This window comes from Jaculus jaculus, chromosome 1 (genome assembly GCF_020740685.1).
Source record: "Jaculus jaculus isolate mJacJac1 chromosome 1, mJacJac1.mat.Y.cur, whole genome shotgun sequence".
Lineage (NCBI taxonomy): Eukaryota > Metazoa > Chordata > Mammalia > Rodentia > Dipodidae > Jaculus > Jaculus jaculus.
In genome coordinates, this window is record NC_059102.1 from 195,759,305 (window position 1) to 195,778,130 (window position 18,826).

Here is an 18,826-nt window from a genome sequence, read left to right on the forward strand (position 1 = left end):
TTGCACTGCAAAGGACACAGTGAAAAAAGCAAAGAGGCAAACTACAGAATGGGAAAAAAAATCTTCTCCAGCTATATATCTGATAGAGGATGAATATCTAGGATATACAAAGAACTCAAAAAGTTAAATAATAAGGAATCAAACAAGCCAATCAAAAAATGGGCTATGGAGCTAAATAGAGAGTTCTCAAAGGAAGAAATACAAATGGCATATAAGCATCTAAAAATCACTAGTCATCAGGGAAAAGCAGATTAAAACTACATTGAGATTCCCTCTCACTCCTGTCAGATTGGCTACCATCATGAAAACAAATGATCATAAATGTTAGCAGGGATGTGGAAAAAGAGGAACCCTTCTACATTGTTGGTGGGAATGCAATCTGGTCCAGCCATTGTGGAAATCAGTGTGTAGGTTCCTAAAACAGCTAAAGATTGATCTACCATATGATCCAATATATCATTCCTAGGCATATATCCTAAGGACTCATCTCATTTCCTTAGAAGTACATGCTCAACCCTGTTTATTGCTGCTCAATTTATAATAGCTGGGAAATGGAACCAGCCTAGATGCCCCTCAACTGATGAGTGGATAATGAAGACGTGGCACATGTATACAATGGAGTTCTACTCAGTGGTAAAGAAAAATGAAGTTATGAAATTTGCAGAACAATTGATGGATCTGGAAAGGATTATACTAAGTGAGGTTCCCAGGCCCAGAAAGCCAAGCCCTACATGTTCTCCCTCATATGTAGATCCTAGCTACAGATGATTGGGATTTGTGTGAGAAGGAAAATACTTAGTAGCAGAGGCCAGTAAGTTGAAAAGGAGATATAAAGGGAAGAGAAAGGAAGGGATGAAGGTACTTAATAGGTTGTATTGTATATATGTAACTACAATGATTGAGATGGGAAGGTAATAATATGGAGAATGGAATTTCAAAGGGGAATGTGTGGGGTTTTCAGTGTAAGCACAACACACCTTGAAGAATCAGCTTTACTACTAAAACTAGGCTCTGAATCCTTTCCAAATAGGCCTCAATAAAACTTCAAAAGACACTGTATTTGGTCATTTTGTATTAGTAATCTATAACCATACCATCCTGATTGTGGCTGATTTTGTCTATATATGAACATTACCATAAAAGATCATAAAATTATTTTGTCATCATATATATTTCCTGTATATATATATATATATATATATATATATGTATATATATATATATATATATATATAAATTAATTACACTCCCACCACACACACACACATATATATATATAGAAAGAGAGAGAGAGAGAGAGAGAGAGAGAGAGAGACTGATTTATATACACTGTATTGCTTAGGAATTTAAAAAAAAAAAAAATGGCAGCTGCGCTCATACTATGAGATCAAAAGAAAGGTAAAAGCCAGGCATGGTGGTGCATGCCTTTCTTCCCAGCATGGGTGGCAGAAGTAGGAAGATTGCCATGAGTTTGAAAAAAAGGTAAGAAGCATGCACCAGCAAGCAGCAAGGGAAGCCAGGAAGAAAACACACATGGGAGTAGCAGGGACAGCAAACAAAGAAGAAAAGCACTGGTGTTTCATAGAGCTTCCTTACAAACACCCCCTCCCCCTCCAGAGGAACTCAGGCAGAAAGTCTTACTCTATTTCTTGCCTGGGAATACCATCACAGACCCACCCAAGAGAGGCATTTGTTATTCCATTCTTGCTATGTTCAAATTGACAACAAACTTAAAAATCACACAAATGATATATATGCAAATTAATGCACATTATAATATGTTTCAAGAGCATAAATTTATTAACACTGAAAAATTATGAGAAAAATGTGTCTTTACTTGAAAAGTGCCCCCAGACAGCATTCTCGAATCCAAAACATAGTCAAGATAGTGAAAAAAGAAAGAAAACAGGACTTCCAGTCAAGATGACATCTGCCTAACCATGCTTCAGTTCACGGGGAAGGAAAGGTAAGATCTTTGGAGATTTTATGGTCTGCAGATCCTAGCAGACCACTAGTAGGAGGGTATGGAGGAGCAAAGTAAGTAATCCAGTGACTCTCATGCTCTCAGGTATCGCACCAGTCCCATTAAGCAGCCATCCCAACCACATGCCACCAGGTCCTCCTGCACTTCCTGAAGGGATGCAGACCTAGGCCAGTGTGGAGGTTTGAATAGAATAGCTGGCCCCCAATATATTTAGTTGTTTGTAGTTTGCATCTGCTGTCTACGTGGCTGGAGGCAATGTCACTGTGTGGATCTTAAATTGTGGTGGTGGGTTTCCAATTTCAATCTAAAGATATGCAAAGTGTGCCTAGCTGGAGCTCCTGAAATGTGCTGTGGTTTTTGACCTTTAGGCTTGTACTTTCTTCTCTCTGTTTGGGACTGTGAAGGCAGGCCAGTGTCTTCTGCCATTATGGAACTTCCCCTGGATCTTTAAGCTTCAATAAATCCCTTCCTCCATAACTGTGCCTGGTCTGGAAGTTTATCTCAGCGAACCTGAATCTGTCTGCTACAGCCAGCAAGCTCGAATTCCCCCTCACTTCCTCAAATTTCATGCCACCAGGACCTTCATCCCAGGCAGGACAACCATCCCAGACACAGCTGCCCCACTGTGCGTGGACCAAGTGCTACTGCAGTTCCTGTAGGATAGTCAGACCCAGGCAAGCAGGTTAGCATTCCCCCCTCCCTCCCTCAGTTTTCATGCCATGGGGACCTCCATCCCAGCTGCCACCCTGCCATGCCTGGATCAGGCCCTCCTGAACTACCTACAGGGTACATGGACCCAGGCCAGCTGGCTAGCATTCTCCACTGTCTCTCGCAGTTTTTCTCCCCCTTCCTGTTACTAAGGCTGCTTTCCATCCCCACCACCACCACAGTACAATCCACCACCCCCTGCTACATGGTCCCAATGGCCTCTGGATCACATTGTCCCATCTCCTCACCCTGCCACATCACAGAACCTTGAAATCCCATCCACCCCATCTTCCCTACCCTTCTGCAACACCAGTTGGCTTTGTTCCATTAGGTCCCTTGAACACAAAGTCCCATACTCTAAACTACCAACTGGCAAGCCCCTTCACCAGGTCCTCAGTGCCTACCAGGGCCTCTTGGACTTGTCCCATAGGAGAAGACAAGCCCCATTGCATCAGAAGTCTAATCAAACCAAACATAAAAGGGAATGATCACTGAAGACACTTCAAGGGTAAACTACAGCATCCTCCTAAAATGGGATCCCTACACTGTGATGGACAAACCACAATGCAAAAGGAAAAACATGAAAAATAAAATGTTAGTAAATCCAAAAAGTTTACTTAGTACCACAATGGATGTCTCTAAGAAAAACATAGAAAAAACAATATGATCAGAATCATAAAATGAAGGTGCAAGCTATGCAAACATAGCCAAGCAATTATCAAAAAGTCAACAAAAGGCCAATTGAATAAATGCTGTCCTCACTAGATTATACCTAATAGAAAGAACCAGGAAGTGTTCCAAAGACAGATAAATTATCTGAAGAGAGAGAAAAAAAGAGGAACTAAATAATCAGCTGGCTAAGCTTAATGAAAACATAAATAAGTGCAAGGATGAATTCCAAGAAGCATTAAGAAAATCAAAAAATGAACTAAAAATGGAGCTTGACAGAGGGATGGATACTATACATACAAAAACAATAGAAACTATGAACTAAATTGAACAAGTCAAAACTTCTATATAAGCTCTCAAGAATAGAGATAGCCATGAGGAGAATAGAAACTCAGAACTGGAAGAAAAAATAAAAACAGAAGAAAGAGTTCATGAGTACAAAAATTTTAATAAGTTCAAAAGTTTTCACAAAGAGAACATGAGGGAACTGTGCAATACCCTTAAGCTTCACAGAATTCAGATCATGGAAATACCAAAAGGGGAAGAAATTCAGACCAAAAGTATGGAGAATTTATTCAACAAAATTATTGAAAAAAACTTTCCCACCCTCTCAAAAGAAAGTTCCATCAAATTATAAGAAGTCATCAGAACTCCAAACAGAATGGACCAAAGGAGAAATTCTGGAAGACATGTTATCTTTAAGAGTCTAAACATCGATACCAAAGAGAAAGTCCTAAAAGCAGCTAGGGAGAAACAACACATTACATATAACGTTAACCCTATCAGAATTATCTCAAGTCAAAGAATCTATAGCTTCCAACCCAAACTACTCAACCAGCAAAAGTATCCCTCATAATTGATGTTGAAAGAAAAGTTTTCCATGATAAAAGTTAGCTCTACAACTATATGAACACAATGCCAAACCTATAGAGAATACTTCAGGGAATTCTCCACACAGAAGAGTCAAATAGCCAACCACATGTGCCAACAAAAAGCAGATCACAATAACCAAGCTCAGAGAAGTCTCAAAAAACTACAAAGTCTAAGAAAACACCAAACTAAATAAACCACCACATTATGGCAGGGATTAAATCAAACCTCACAGTTGTTACCCTAAACATTAATGGCCTCAATTCACCCATCAAGAGACATATGCTAACAAGGTGGACCAGAATATTAGATCCCTCAATCTACTGTTTTCAAGAAACCTACCTCACCACTAAAGACAGACACCTCCACATGGTGAAAGGGTAGAAAATGATATTCCAAGCAAACAGAAACAAGAAACAAGCGGGTATTGCTATACTAACATCAGATAAAATAGACTGAAAGTCAAAAGTAATCAACAAAGAGAAAGAAGGCCACTTCTTATCAAGGGAATGATCCAACAAGAGGATACCAAAATCATCAATCTTTATGCACCAAAAACAGGTGCACTACCATTCATAAAACAAAACCTACTTGACAATAAAACAAATAAACACCAACACCACCATAGTTGGGGACTTCAGTACTCCACTATTAGCATTAGATAGATCATCCATATAGAAAATTAATAGGGAAGCAAGACAGCTCAACAACACCATAGATCAATTAGACCTAATGGACATCTGCAGAACATTCTACCCAAAATCTCCACAATACACATCCTTCTCAGCAGCCCATGTAATCTTCTCTAAAATAGATCATATGCTGGACCATAAAGCCTGCTTTCATATATTTAGGAAAATCAGCATAATTTTCTGCATGACATGAGACCACCATGCTGTAATGCTAGAAATTAACAACAAAAGATGTACCAAGAATACAACCTGCTCCTGGAAACTGAACAACACAGTTTTAAACAATAAATGGGTAGTGGATGAAATTAAAAAAATGAAAGTGCAAAGTGTCTAGAATTGAATGATAATGAGAACACATCATTCAAAAACTTATGGGACACAATGAAGGCAGTCCTTAGGGGAAAATTCATAACACTAAATGCCTTCATAACAAAGACAGAGAGATACCAATACATTAACCTAACCATCCACCTAAAGGCATTGGAAAAACAAGAAGAATCCAACCAAGAAAGGTCAAGATGGAAAGAAGTAATCAAGATCAGAGCAAAAATTAATGAATTGGAAACTAAAAAACAATTAAGAAAATTGATGAAACAAACAGCTGGCTCTTTGAAAAACTAAACAAGATTGATAAACATTGAGACAATTTGATCAAGTGAAAAAATAGACACTTCAAATTAACAAAATTAGAAAAGAAAAAGGAGAACTCACAATATACATAAGTGAAATTGAAAGGATCACCAGGATTTATTTCAAAAACCTCTACTACAAAAAATTGTATAATATGGAGGACATGGATGAATTCTTAGAAACATACCACCCACCAAAGCTAAACTCAGAGCAGATTAATCTCCTAAATAAACTTATCACACCCATTGAGACTGAAAAGATAGTCAAAAATGTCCCCCAAAAGAAGGGTCTAGAATCAGATGTCTTCTCAGTTGAACTCTATCAAACCTTCCTTGAAGAAATTAAATCAATTTTTCTCACACTGTACCATATAATCAAAGAACAAGGAACACTCTCCAACTCCTTTCATGAAGCTGGTATCACCCTAATACCAAAACCAGACAGAGATGCCACAAGAAAAGAAAACTATAGGCGTATTTCCCTGATGAACTTAGACACAAAGATCTGTACAAAATCTTTGCAAACTGAATTCAATACCACCTCAGAAGTATTACCCACCTTGAACAAGTAGGCTTCACCACATGAACATAGGGTTGGTTCAACATATGAAAACCTGTCAACGCAATTACCACATAAATAAGTTTAAACACAAAAATCCACATGATCATTTCAATAGAGGCTGAAAAGACATTCAACAAAATGAAATATCATTTCATATTCATTGTAAAGAATAGGCATGGATGACTTGTATCTCAACATAATAAAGGCTATATATAAAGCACTTAAAGCCCAAATAATACTTAATGGGGAGAGACTGAATGAATTCCCATTGAGATAAGGAACAAGAAAGGGGTTTCAACTCTCACCTCTGCTCTTCAACATAGTACTGGAAGTCCTAGCTCAAGCAATAACACAGAAGAATGAAATAAAAGGGATACAAATTGGAAAAGAAGAAGTTAGGTTAGCCCTATTCACAGATGACATGATTCTATACATAAGTGACCTGAGAACTTCCATCTCAAACTCTTAAAGGTGATTAATTCCTTCAGCAAAGAAGCAGAATATAAAATCAATGCACAAAATTTAGCAGCCTTTCTATATGCAAAAGACAAAGATACAGAGAAAAAATTAGTGGCATGTTCCCATTTTCTATAGCAACAAAAAATAGAATATAATACCTTAGAATAACATTAACCAAGGGTGTGAAAAATTCATATAATGAAAACATAAAAACACTCAAGAAAAAAAGTGAGGATGACTTGAGAAAATGGAAAGAACTCATATGCTTCTGGATAAGCAGAATTAACAATGTGAAAATGGCAATCTTACCAAAGGCAATATATAGATTTAATGCAATACCAATAAAAATCCCAACATTTTTCATCACACAGATAGAAAAAAAAGATCTCAAAATTCATATGGAAAGGCAGAAGGCCTAAGATATCCAAGCACATCTTCAGCAAAAGAAGCAACTCTAGAGGCCATACCTGATCTAAAGCTATATTACAAATATTACAAAGCCATAGTAACAAAACAACATATTACTGGCAATAAAAAAAAAAAAGATTATAGACAAATGGAACAGGATAAAGCATCCCAACTTTGAGTCAAGTAATTACAGCTATCTGATATTTGACAAATGCCCTAAATGTAGTCTGAAAAAAGACAGGATCTTCAACAAATGATGCTAGACAGATGGGATAACAATGAAAATGAAACTAGATCCACACATCTTCCCATGCACAAAAATCAAGTCCAAATGGACAAAAGACCTCAACATAAGACCAGAAACTGCTACTACTAGAAGAAAAAAAATAGCAGGAACTTTTCACAATATAGGACTGGGAAAAGACTTCCTGATCAAAACCCCAGTATCTCAGGAACTTAAATAATCACTCAACCATTGGGACCTCATGAAGATAAAATGTTTTCTCACAGTAAAAACATACAATAAGCAGAGCCAATAGACTACCCACAGGATGGTAGAATATTTTTGCAAGCTATGCACCTGACAGAGGCCTGACTTCTGGAATCTACAAAAGCACTCAAAAACATAAACAATAAAAAAAATCAAACAACCCACACACAAATTGGGGCACATAACTGAACAGGGAGTTCTCAGAGGAAGAAATACAAATGGCCAATACACTCTTAAGAAAATGTTCAACATCTCTAACCATCAGAGAAATGAAAATTAAAACACCTATGAGATCCCACCTTATCCCATTAAGGATAGCAAACATTAAAAAAATCAAAGAAAACAAATGTTGGTGGGAATGTGGAGAAATAGGAACCCTTGTTCACTGTTGGTGGGAAGGTAAGATGGTACAAAGACTATGTAAAGCAATATGGAGGCTCCTAAAAAGGAGCCTCAGTTCAGACATATTTGCTCAACCATGTTTATAGCTGCTTAATTCACAATAGTGAAAAACTGGAATCAACCCAGATGTCCACCATTAGACAAATGGATAACCATGATGTGGCATATCTACATGATGGAATTCTACACAGAATTAAGTATATATGACACAGTGAAATTTGAAGAAATATGGTCAAACTTGGACCAGACCATTTACAACAAAGTGACCCAAACACAGAAAGATAATCATCACATGGTCTCAATTGTCTGTGGCTCCTAACCTGAAACTGCCCAAGATGCTGACATACCAAATAAGCATCTCAAGGACCCAGAAAGGGGGCGGGGAGAAGAAGGCAATGGTGGAGGAGGGACACAAAACTGGATCCTAAAAGAGAGTCTAAATTGTTGAACTTTCATCATGTCCTTAGAGAGAACACCAGAATCACAGGGCCTTGGAGAGGGTATAATGAAGACTATACTTAATCATCTCCTGTTTTTTCTCTTCCCTCTTTCTCTTTTATATTATCTATCTTTTTCATCCTTCTTTTCCTTTGGTGCTGGCCTGTAACTCCTAGTACCAGCATTTGGTTAACATCCACAATGAGCTGTTGATCAGAGAGACCTACAATGTTTCCCAAAAGAAGACAGGTTTCTACTTGATGACACACCAAAGGTTAATGGTAAGATCCTACTGTGGAAGACACAATATGCTGTTGATATGGAACACTGAGTGACCTTTGTGGAGTCCTGAGGAAAGTCATTCCTCAGACATTTAGCTTGTCTAGTGACAGAAGGTGTTACATGAGCAACTGAGGCAAAATGACCAACATCTGTCTAAGCAACTTGTGGTCTAAGCTACTCAGCAACAAACAACTTGATGTCATGCTCTCCCAATGCCATAGTGGCACACAGTTATGGTGGGTAACCAACTGCTCTTGGATTGGCTAACAGATCCACTCAGTGGAACAGAACCATAGCTGGAACTGGGAAACAAGTCAGAATCATATCCAAAAACTGAGTTTGCTCTCCAATATCAAGCTCCCACCAATCTTGTTTTACACCTATTAAATTCTTTCTAAAATAATAATGGTTATCCCATTTAGCCAGTGCTAACTTCACTCTCTGTTGGAGAATCTGATTCTCTTTCACATAGATGCAGAATCTGAGAAGAGAATCAACCCATTGCAACTGACCAGGACCCCAGCTGAAATGATATAATAATTGGGGAAATGACCAAGAGTGCTGCTTTCTTGGTGAACCTGGTATCAGCACAAGGGTTGATGAGATAGACACAGGGAACACTAAACCACTACTAAACCAGATATAAAAAACACAGAGGCTCCCAAGCCCTTATCATTGAAGTAGACCTAAAACAGACCCAACATGGGTCAAGGAAATTTGCAAAAGAGGAGCAGAAAAATTTCTGTAGCCACAAGTTGGGACATTATGCACTGATGGCCACTACCACACTGTATGACCCATAATCCCATGGGGATAACTTGCATCTCCAACGAGGAGGGTCCCTACAGAGGGTGGAAGACTGTGATGAGGGTAAGGATGGTACCAACTTGTGCTATTTACACATTGAGTATGTACATAACTAATAAAGAAAAAATGAATAAAAAACAACAAAAAAACACAAAAAGGTGTTAAAATAAAGGATTTAATATTTAATTTAATAATGGATTAAATATTTTAATATTTAATATTTTATATTAATAAAAACGAAATGGAATTTACTTGATGTGAATTTTTACTATTTAGCTAAATTAAACTCATACTATTCTTAAATTTCTTAAATATTTAAATTTCTGAAGTACTCCTATCTTATTTTATATAGCAGCATTTTGCAAATTGTCAGCATTGAAATGAAGTTTAATTTTTGGGAGATGACCTAGGACCAAGATACAGGCTTATGCATTATAAATAATATCTACAGGCATACTAATCACAGAAGATTTCTAACACACCCATCTCAAACTATTATTTATTCATTTAGCCTTTCCACACAACTATTCTGTCAGTAAAGATAAATGGCATTAATTTAAAGTATTTGTAATAATGTACTGTCTCTAGGGTTGTTACAGAAATCTCTGTGATGCACATGGAGACTGTTTGGATAATCTGAAATATTACACTCAAGAAAAAAAAAATTGAAAATTTACCTTACCTGAGTGGTGGTATAAATCTTTCCACAATGGTAATAGAGCTCCATGCATCAATACAGAGATATTTGCTCAACCATGTTTATAGCTGCTCAATTCATCATAGCAAAGAACTGGATCAAGTGAGATCCCCATCATTGGATGAATGGATAATGAAGTTGCAGTATAGTTACACAATGGAAATCTACTCAGTAGTTAGAAAAAAGTAGTGCAATGAAGTCTGTATAAAAAATGGACAGACTTGAGAAAGCTGGAAGAAGCCATTCTACATGTAGTTCAATGGGAGAAAGAGAAATAACCAGTGAAGATACTCAACAGTGGACACTGCATGCCTTATAATTGGCCAGCCAGGACAAATGAGCCAATGGGTGAAATAGTGGCAGGTCGGTCATGGTGGAAACCAACTGCCCTCTAATTGGACTGGAGGCTGGCTCCATGTGGGGGAACACATCCCTGATACCAAAAACTTAAAACAGGGGTAGTCATGAGCCCTAGGGGTGTAACATCTGCTGATGTCTGGAAAAATGTATATAGTATGCTTATCAAACTGCCCAGTAAGCACTTCTCTTAATATGTATACCCTTATATTAATGCTACTCTCACTTTGAGTAGAGAATCTTCTCTTTTCAGATGGCAGTGACCTTGGGATGACTCAGAAGGTATCATAGTTCTGGAAAGAAGTTACTGGAGTACTGAGTAAAGATCACACCTTCCAAGGCTCAGGGTCTAATGTGGAAGAGGTGGCGGAAAGAATATAACAGCCAAAGAAAGGGTAGGACTCCTTACAACATGCTCCCTCCAGACACAAAATGGCCTGCATATCCATGATCTCACAGTGCCTAACACTACTTACACAAGACCATCATGAGAGGAGGAAAAGACCATGACATCAAAATAAAAAGAGAGACTGATTGATATGGGGAGGGAATATGATAGACAATGGAATTTTAAAGGGGAAAGTGGGAGGCGGAGATGGAGGGTATTACCATGGAATACTTTTTATAATCATGGAAAATGTTAATGAAAATTGAGAAAAAAAATAGACAGACTTGGAAAATATCATACTCAACAAACTCACACAATCATAGAAGGACAAAAGCTGTATGGTGTCACTTATCTGCAGTTCCTAACCTGGACCTGCTTGAGTTGCTGTCATACCTGATAGGCAATTAAAGGCCCTGACAATAGGGGAAGGAAGGGTTTTGGGGGAGGGCAAGGGGGGGGGAAGAGACATAAAATTAAATCCAAAATGAGCTGATAGCATAGGAATCTATATCCTTGGAGATAGTCTAAAAGATATAACCTTCAAAAAGAGTAAGGGGGAGCACATGAAAAGAAGGGCTGTGGTGAGGGTGGATGAAGCATTAGCTTAAAAATTTTTATTTTTTCTGTCTCTGACCTTTAACTCCCAGTACCAGAGACCAGTTACTAACCCTATTTTTCTGTTGATTGCAGAGACCTACAAGGCCCCCACATCAACATATATTTCTGTCAAAGCACTTGATTACCTGCCTGAGGCAGAAGATAAGACCCTATTGCTGAAAACACCATATGCTGCTGACATAGAGGACAGAGAGACCTGGCTGGAATTCAGAGGAAAGTCAGTCTGTCTAGTGCTTGCAAGCAGTACATGTGCTACTGGGGGAAAATGGCCAACAATGGTGTGAGAAACCAGAGGTCTAAGCTATTAAGAAGCAGGGGTCATTACATGTTGTCCAGGCCAGTGTAATAGTGACACACAGCCTCTGTGTGTAACCAGGAGCTTTCTGATTGGCTAAGAGATCCGCTAAGTGTAATGGAGCCCATATCTGGAATTGGGAACCAGATAAGTATCTTATAGAGACAAATTTGTTCTCCAGGGTCAAACTCTCACTAATCTTTAGCTAAAAGTGGGGTTACATACATCAAATTCTCCCTAAATTAATAATGCTTATCCCATTTAAACTATGCTGACTTCACTCTCCATTGGAGAATCTGTTCTTCTTTTTCATAAGTTAATGAGACTGAAGGGAGATAAACTACTTCTTGCACTTCAACCTAGCCAGAGCTGAAAGCACAGAAGAATTGGGGAGATGAGCAAGAGTGCTGCTTCCATGTTGTTCCTGATAATTACTGTCAGGTTGTAGGAGACAGACTGAGGTTACTCAACACCTACCAAAGTAGAGACCAAGAGGCTCCTAAGAGCTCATCACTGAAGTAGACTTAAAACTCCCCCACCATGTCTCAGGGAATTTTGGGGAAGAGGGGGAGGAAATATTGTAAGAGCCACAAGTTGAGACATCATGCCCACAGGCATTCCCCTGCCCACCAAAATAAATGACTACTGCTCCCACAACCCATAAACTACAACCCCATGGGAAATATCTGCAACCCCACTGAGGAGGGTTCCTGACGTGATGGGGGCAGGGACAAGAGAATAAAGGGTCATGACACATGATGTATCCATACAAGCATCTTGTCAATAATAATAATAATGATAATAATAATAATAATAACATAAAAAATTAATGTGTATAACATGAATTTTGTGATTTATTCAGAAGTTTTACTAGCCTGTTTATGGTATTGATGTTTATTGAAAACTGCTGTCTACAAACTTTTGCCCAATGAGTACAGGAGAGGCTGCAGAAGTGAGAATGCTCACTTTGGACTCTCTCTTTGTCAATGCCATCTCCCTCCCTCCCTCCCTTCTTCTTCAGATTTAGAGAGAGGAATATTGATATTGAGAGGACAATATAGAAGCAGATATGAGTCATGATGAAAATCTCTGAGGATACTTCCTTCTAATCTACAAGCAATAGTAAAATGATAAACATTTTTCAGCTCACTTTTATCACTTAGATTCTGACAAAATTCCAGAGAGACTGTGCATAACACACAGAGAAGCAGGCAAGCAGGAAGCTTCCTAAGGGGCAAGTTCCACCAGATGCTGAAGTCTAGGGCAGGATATAAGAACACAGACCAGCATTTTACATCCCTGAAACCCAAATTCTGTTCATTAGCTCTCGATAGAACTTTCAAATATTATGGATTCTAGTCATATTTTTTGGAAATATATCTACCAAAAAAGAAATTGAATAACGTACTAAAATGTTTATGAGTAACACATGCAAAACATAGGTGTGATAGAATCAAGAAATATTATTTAATTATATAGTTTTTCAACTGATAGGAGAGGAATAGTGTTTTGCCTTCAGATTACTAGATGAAAAACTACATGCCATAGCAGGGTAGTGTGGTGATTTCATACTTTCCCATATTATATCTTTTTCTTTTTTTAATTTTTTTTTTGTTATTTTTGTTTACTTATTTGAGAAAGACAGAGAGGGACAGAAAGAGGCAGATAGAGAGAGGGAGAGAGAATGGGCGCGCCAGGGCCTCCAGCCACTGCAAACGAACTCCAGACGCATGCGCCCCCTTGTGCATCTGGCTAACATGGGTCCTGGGGAGTCGAGCCTTGAACCAGGGTCCTTAGGCTTCACAGGCAAGCACTTAACCGCTAAGCCATCTCTCCGTCCCCATATTATATCTTGATCATTTCAGTGTACTGAGGCTATCAATCATCACAAACACTTTTAACATTTATTTGTGAAGAAAGTAAATCTGCTTCCCCTTTTGTAGATTTTGAATCATATGGTATAATATTGCAACTACAATTACTTTTATGCAATAGAATACCAGATCTTATTTCTGCTGGCTGTGGCTTTATAGCCGTTGATCTATTTTCCCCTAACCACTACTCTCCCTTGTTCTTCTTCCCTTCTGGTAACTAATATCTGCTCTTTACTTCTATGAGATAAGCCACTGGAAATTACACAATTAAATGAAACAATGTGTATCTGTATTTCTGAACCTGGCTTATTTCACTTAACTTTATAGTCTGCTGGTCCATTCATGTTACTACAAATGACAGGACTTCTTATTTTATGGATGGACAGTATTCTATTGTGAATGTTTTCTTTAAATCCATTTTATCAGTAGACTTCTCAGCTTAATCAGTCTTGGATATCGTGAAGAGTGCTGCACTAATCATAAGAGTCTGCTTACCTCTGCTATATACCAGTTTTGTTGAAAAGCACTTTATTTTAGTTGATTTGCATTGCAGCTTCTCAGCATCTTTTGACACTTTTATTTGTGAATCTCCAATATGTCCTTTAAAATACACATACCCAAAATTCTTATTAATTTAAATCAGAAATCTATCCCACATGCAGTTAATAATACATAATAAGTGATCCTAGACCATAGGCTTTCTTAACCTTGTGAATGTATAAACAAGTAAGTCTCTCACCAATAGTGAATATTTCTGAAAATATTGACAGAAATTGAGAATGGGTAGGACTATCAATTGGAAGCATATCATTTGAGATTAAGATTCTGGTGTTCCTATGCTTATTGCTTACTTGAGGTTAATACTATCTAACATAACATTAACATACAGACAGAATTCTCCATGATCTTGAATTCTGATATTGAATAGGAGAAAATTTCAGAAACTATAATTGTGTGAAGGTTAGACATGCAGAATCCAGATGGTTGTCTGGGATTCCTAAAGTTATAAAAGTTGCTTGTCTTTCCTTGTAAGGTCATATAGACAAGGGCTTCAGTGAGTGTTTCTAGTGGGCCTCCTCTCATCCTTAGAACTCATCTGACACTTCTGTGATAAGAGGGAGAACAGCTGGACTACTTGAAAGTTTGCCTCAGAAGAGATGAGATATGAAGCCACTGGAGAATTTGGAAGGTCTTCATCTTCCTGTCAAGACACTTTTTAAAGACTCTATGTTCTTATAAAATTTCTTCTGGAATCATGTTTGAGTTTTAGTAGACAATTATTTTCTTAAACTCGGCCTCTATAATTTCATCTTCCAAGAATGATATAAATCAATTATTTAAAGAAACTGTCAGTAGTAATTTTTTCTAATTTAATACATTCTGACAAGGCAAAGATTTTCATTTTATATAATAAGATTTTTAAGCTACCATACTCCAGAATTAATTACAATGGTTAATCTAGATTCTCAGAAGAGTTTTAAACATGGATTTTTTTCTAAAATTCAAAAATTGACATTCTACCATAGCAATATCTGTGAAATAGTGAATAATCTTCACATCAGATAGTGAAAAATTAAGAAATGATTAAGAAGCTTAAATTATTAATTTCTTGTGAGATAGTTAAAGTAAAGTATGTAATTAATATATCTAATTAGAGGCAGACCATTATTTTTTCACCCAAATTAAATATTGCATTTTCAAAATACAATGAAGAATGTTTCAAATAATGGTATCTAAGGTTATGACACTTACCTGACAATTTTGTTTTACTACTCTTCAAGATTGCTTTATTTTATATCATGTGAGAGGATAATTGATCCCATAGAAAGTATCAATCTACACCAACAAAAGTATAACAAAAGAGGAACTTAGTGTAACAGAGGCTGACTTTGCTTAGAATGTCACACTCACTTCCCTCCTATTCACCATCGGAAGTTCAAATACTTACATTTTTGGAATCACTCACATTTCCTTCAATGTCATAATTGCTCTTTCTTATTTTATAAGATGCTAGCTCATACATTGATTTTAGAATTTTCATTACTTTAGTATAATGCATTTCTGTTTCACTTGAATAATTGTAAATTTGTTTCTTTGATCCTCTACTGTATGGCATGGCTTACATATTTGCTAAAGAGAGATCACTTTCCATGACACTGGATGCTATTGGATGAATTTAAGTATAATATTTTAAATTTCAAATATTTTACTTGTATATCTTGTAAACAGGGTTATTTGTGAAGATTTGCATGTATTAAACTCACAATCTGATGGCTGAGCTTTAGCAGTATTGGAGTAAAAACAGGTGATGAAGATGTACTCTTTGAACAAATACTAAGTCAATAGTTGGGACCAGAGCCCACTCCAGTGACCCACAGGGTGGACACCATAAGAGGGTGTTTTGAGGTTAGAATTAATAGCAAAAACACCAGGCATTCCTAAACCATGAAATTACACAGATGCAGTGGGCAAGGGAAACATACATTATAGTGAATAAAGCCTTTTTAGTGAAAGCAAATGCTGAGTCAGCACAGAAGTGTAATATTAGAAGGAAGAGCAAAGACTTGCTATTTGAGGATGAGTTACTACTTACAAATGGTGTGGTATATACAAGAAAAGACCCCTCCTCTTCCTATTTTCCTCAATGCTCATCAGCTTATTGGAATAAAATCTTCCCATCTGAATAGACTTGCTTTTTTCTCTACATGTTAAATGATCCTAAAATATTACACCCATGCATTAAAAAAATCAGTGTCTTTCCTGTCTACTTCTCTAAGCATCCATTTCCCAATATTCTTTATCCTGGAAAAACAAAGTTATATGCCTTTCCTTAGTTCTACCAGTTTGGATAACACACAGGGTTTAACTCACTGTGGAATCCACACCTGGATGACAAATCTCTATCAATTTTGCTTCTGTTATATATCTTATTTGTGTCATGATCTCCATTCCTATTAGTTCATCACCCTTCTAATGTAAGTCTTGCTGATTTATCTTATGTGCATTTATCTTTTCTTTGTTCTAATTTAACATGTTAAAATCTACTTGATTATGTTATAGGTCACAAAACAAATCAACAAATACAAAAATTAGAATGAAAATAGTTTTTCTTTTTTCTTCATGTTATCAGAGTATAGTGGAATAAAACTAGAAATCAACAAAGAAAGCTGGGTGTGGTGGCATACACCTTTAAGTCAAGCACTTGGGAGACAGAGGTAGGAGGATCGCCATGAATTCAAGGCCAGCCTGAGACTACATAGTGAATTCCATGTCATTAGCCTGGGCTAGGGTAAGACCCAACCTCAAAAAACCAAATAAAACAAAAAAGAAAGAGAAAATAAATTTTTAAAAATACTGAAGTAATACCAACACTTGGAGCCTGTAAAATGTGTGTGTGTGTGTGTGTGTGTGTGTGTGTGCGTGTGTGTTCATCTTTGTATGTACCAATGGATATATGTGTGTATGCATACATATGTTTGTATGTACATGGGGAGGTCAGAAGTCAATATCAGGTATAATCTAAAATTTCTTTCCACCTATTTTCTCAGACAGGGTCTTTCACCAAACCCAGATCTCACCAATGCAACTAGACTAGTTAGCCAGAAGGTGCCAGGGTCCTTCTGCATCCAATTCCCTCCTGCCATGATTACACAAACATACCACTATGCTTGGCATTTTATGGGGCTCCAAACTCAGATCTTTGTGCTTGCATAGAAGGCATTTTACTGAATGTGTTATCTCCCCAGTCATTGGAAACATATATTTTAGTTATGTTTTAGCATATAATAAATTTGTTGAGAACAAAATTATTAAAAGTAACCAACTCACATAGATGTTTTTTAAAAAAAGGTAAATCCTAAGAATTAACCTAAACAAAGAAGTGTATGACCTCTATAATGGAAAATTTAAAACTGAACAAATAAATTGAAAAAAAAAAAATCACAAGAAGATAAAAAGGTCTTCCAGGCTCATGACTTGCAGAATTAATATTGTGAAAATGGCTACATTACAAAATAAATCTACAGATTCAATGTAATCCCTATCAAATTTCAATATCATTTTTCATAGACCTAGGAATAAATGTTACTGTTAATTTGGAAGCATAAATGATGCTAAGAAGTGAAAATAATCCTAACCAGAAATAATACCTTAACTCAAATTATACTATAACATCCAATGACAAAGAAAGTATGGTGCTGGCATATAAACAACCATGTACAGTCATATAATAGACTAGAGAACACAGAAATAAACCCTCATATGTACAGTTACCTCATCATTTATAAAACTGTCAAAAAGTCACATTGATAACGTAAAAAAGCCTCTGCAACAAATGGTACTGGGGAAATTGGATAGAAAGAAAAATGAAATTAGATTCACATGTCTCACCCTAATAAGAAATACATTAACAATATATCTAAAACTTTATTATATGACATTAAATGTTGAAATGGTAGGAAATTTTTTAAAGTAGGAACAAATAGGGAAACAAACACTTCCAGATATAGGCATAGGTGAAAATTTTCTGAAAGACCACCAATGGCATAGAAAATTATTCCAAAAATTAATAAATATGATTACATAAAATTAAAGAACTTCTGCATAGCAAAGGAAACTATTAGCAAAGTGAACAGTCTACAGAATGGGAGAAAATCTTTGCCAACTATAATTTAGGCAGGTGTTTCTTATATAGAACATATAAACAAACATAAAATTAAAATAGAAAAAAATTCTTCCCCAAAACATATGGGCTATGGAACTGAATAGACAGTTCTCATAAAAAGAAACACAAATGGTCACTATTTTTAGAAGTGTTCTACATTTTTAGCATTAGGGATTTAAAAATTAAAACTGGGGGGCTGGAGAGATGGCTTAGTGGTTAAGCGCTTGCCTGTGCAGCCTAAGGACCCTGGTTTGAGGCTCGATTCTCCAGGATCCACATTAGCCAGATGCACAAGGGGCGCAAGCATCTGGAGTTCATTTGCAGTGGCTGGAAGCCCTGGTGCACCCATTCTCTCCCTCTCTCTCTCTCTCTCTCTCTCTCTCTCTCTCTGTCTGTCTCTTTCTCTGTCGCTCTCAAATAAATAAATAAAAATTAACAAAAAAACTTAAAAAAAAATAAAACTGCCTTAAAATGTCATTTCATTTCAGTCTAAATGGCTGTCTTTAAGACAACAAATGACAAATAAAAATAAAG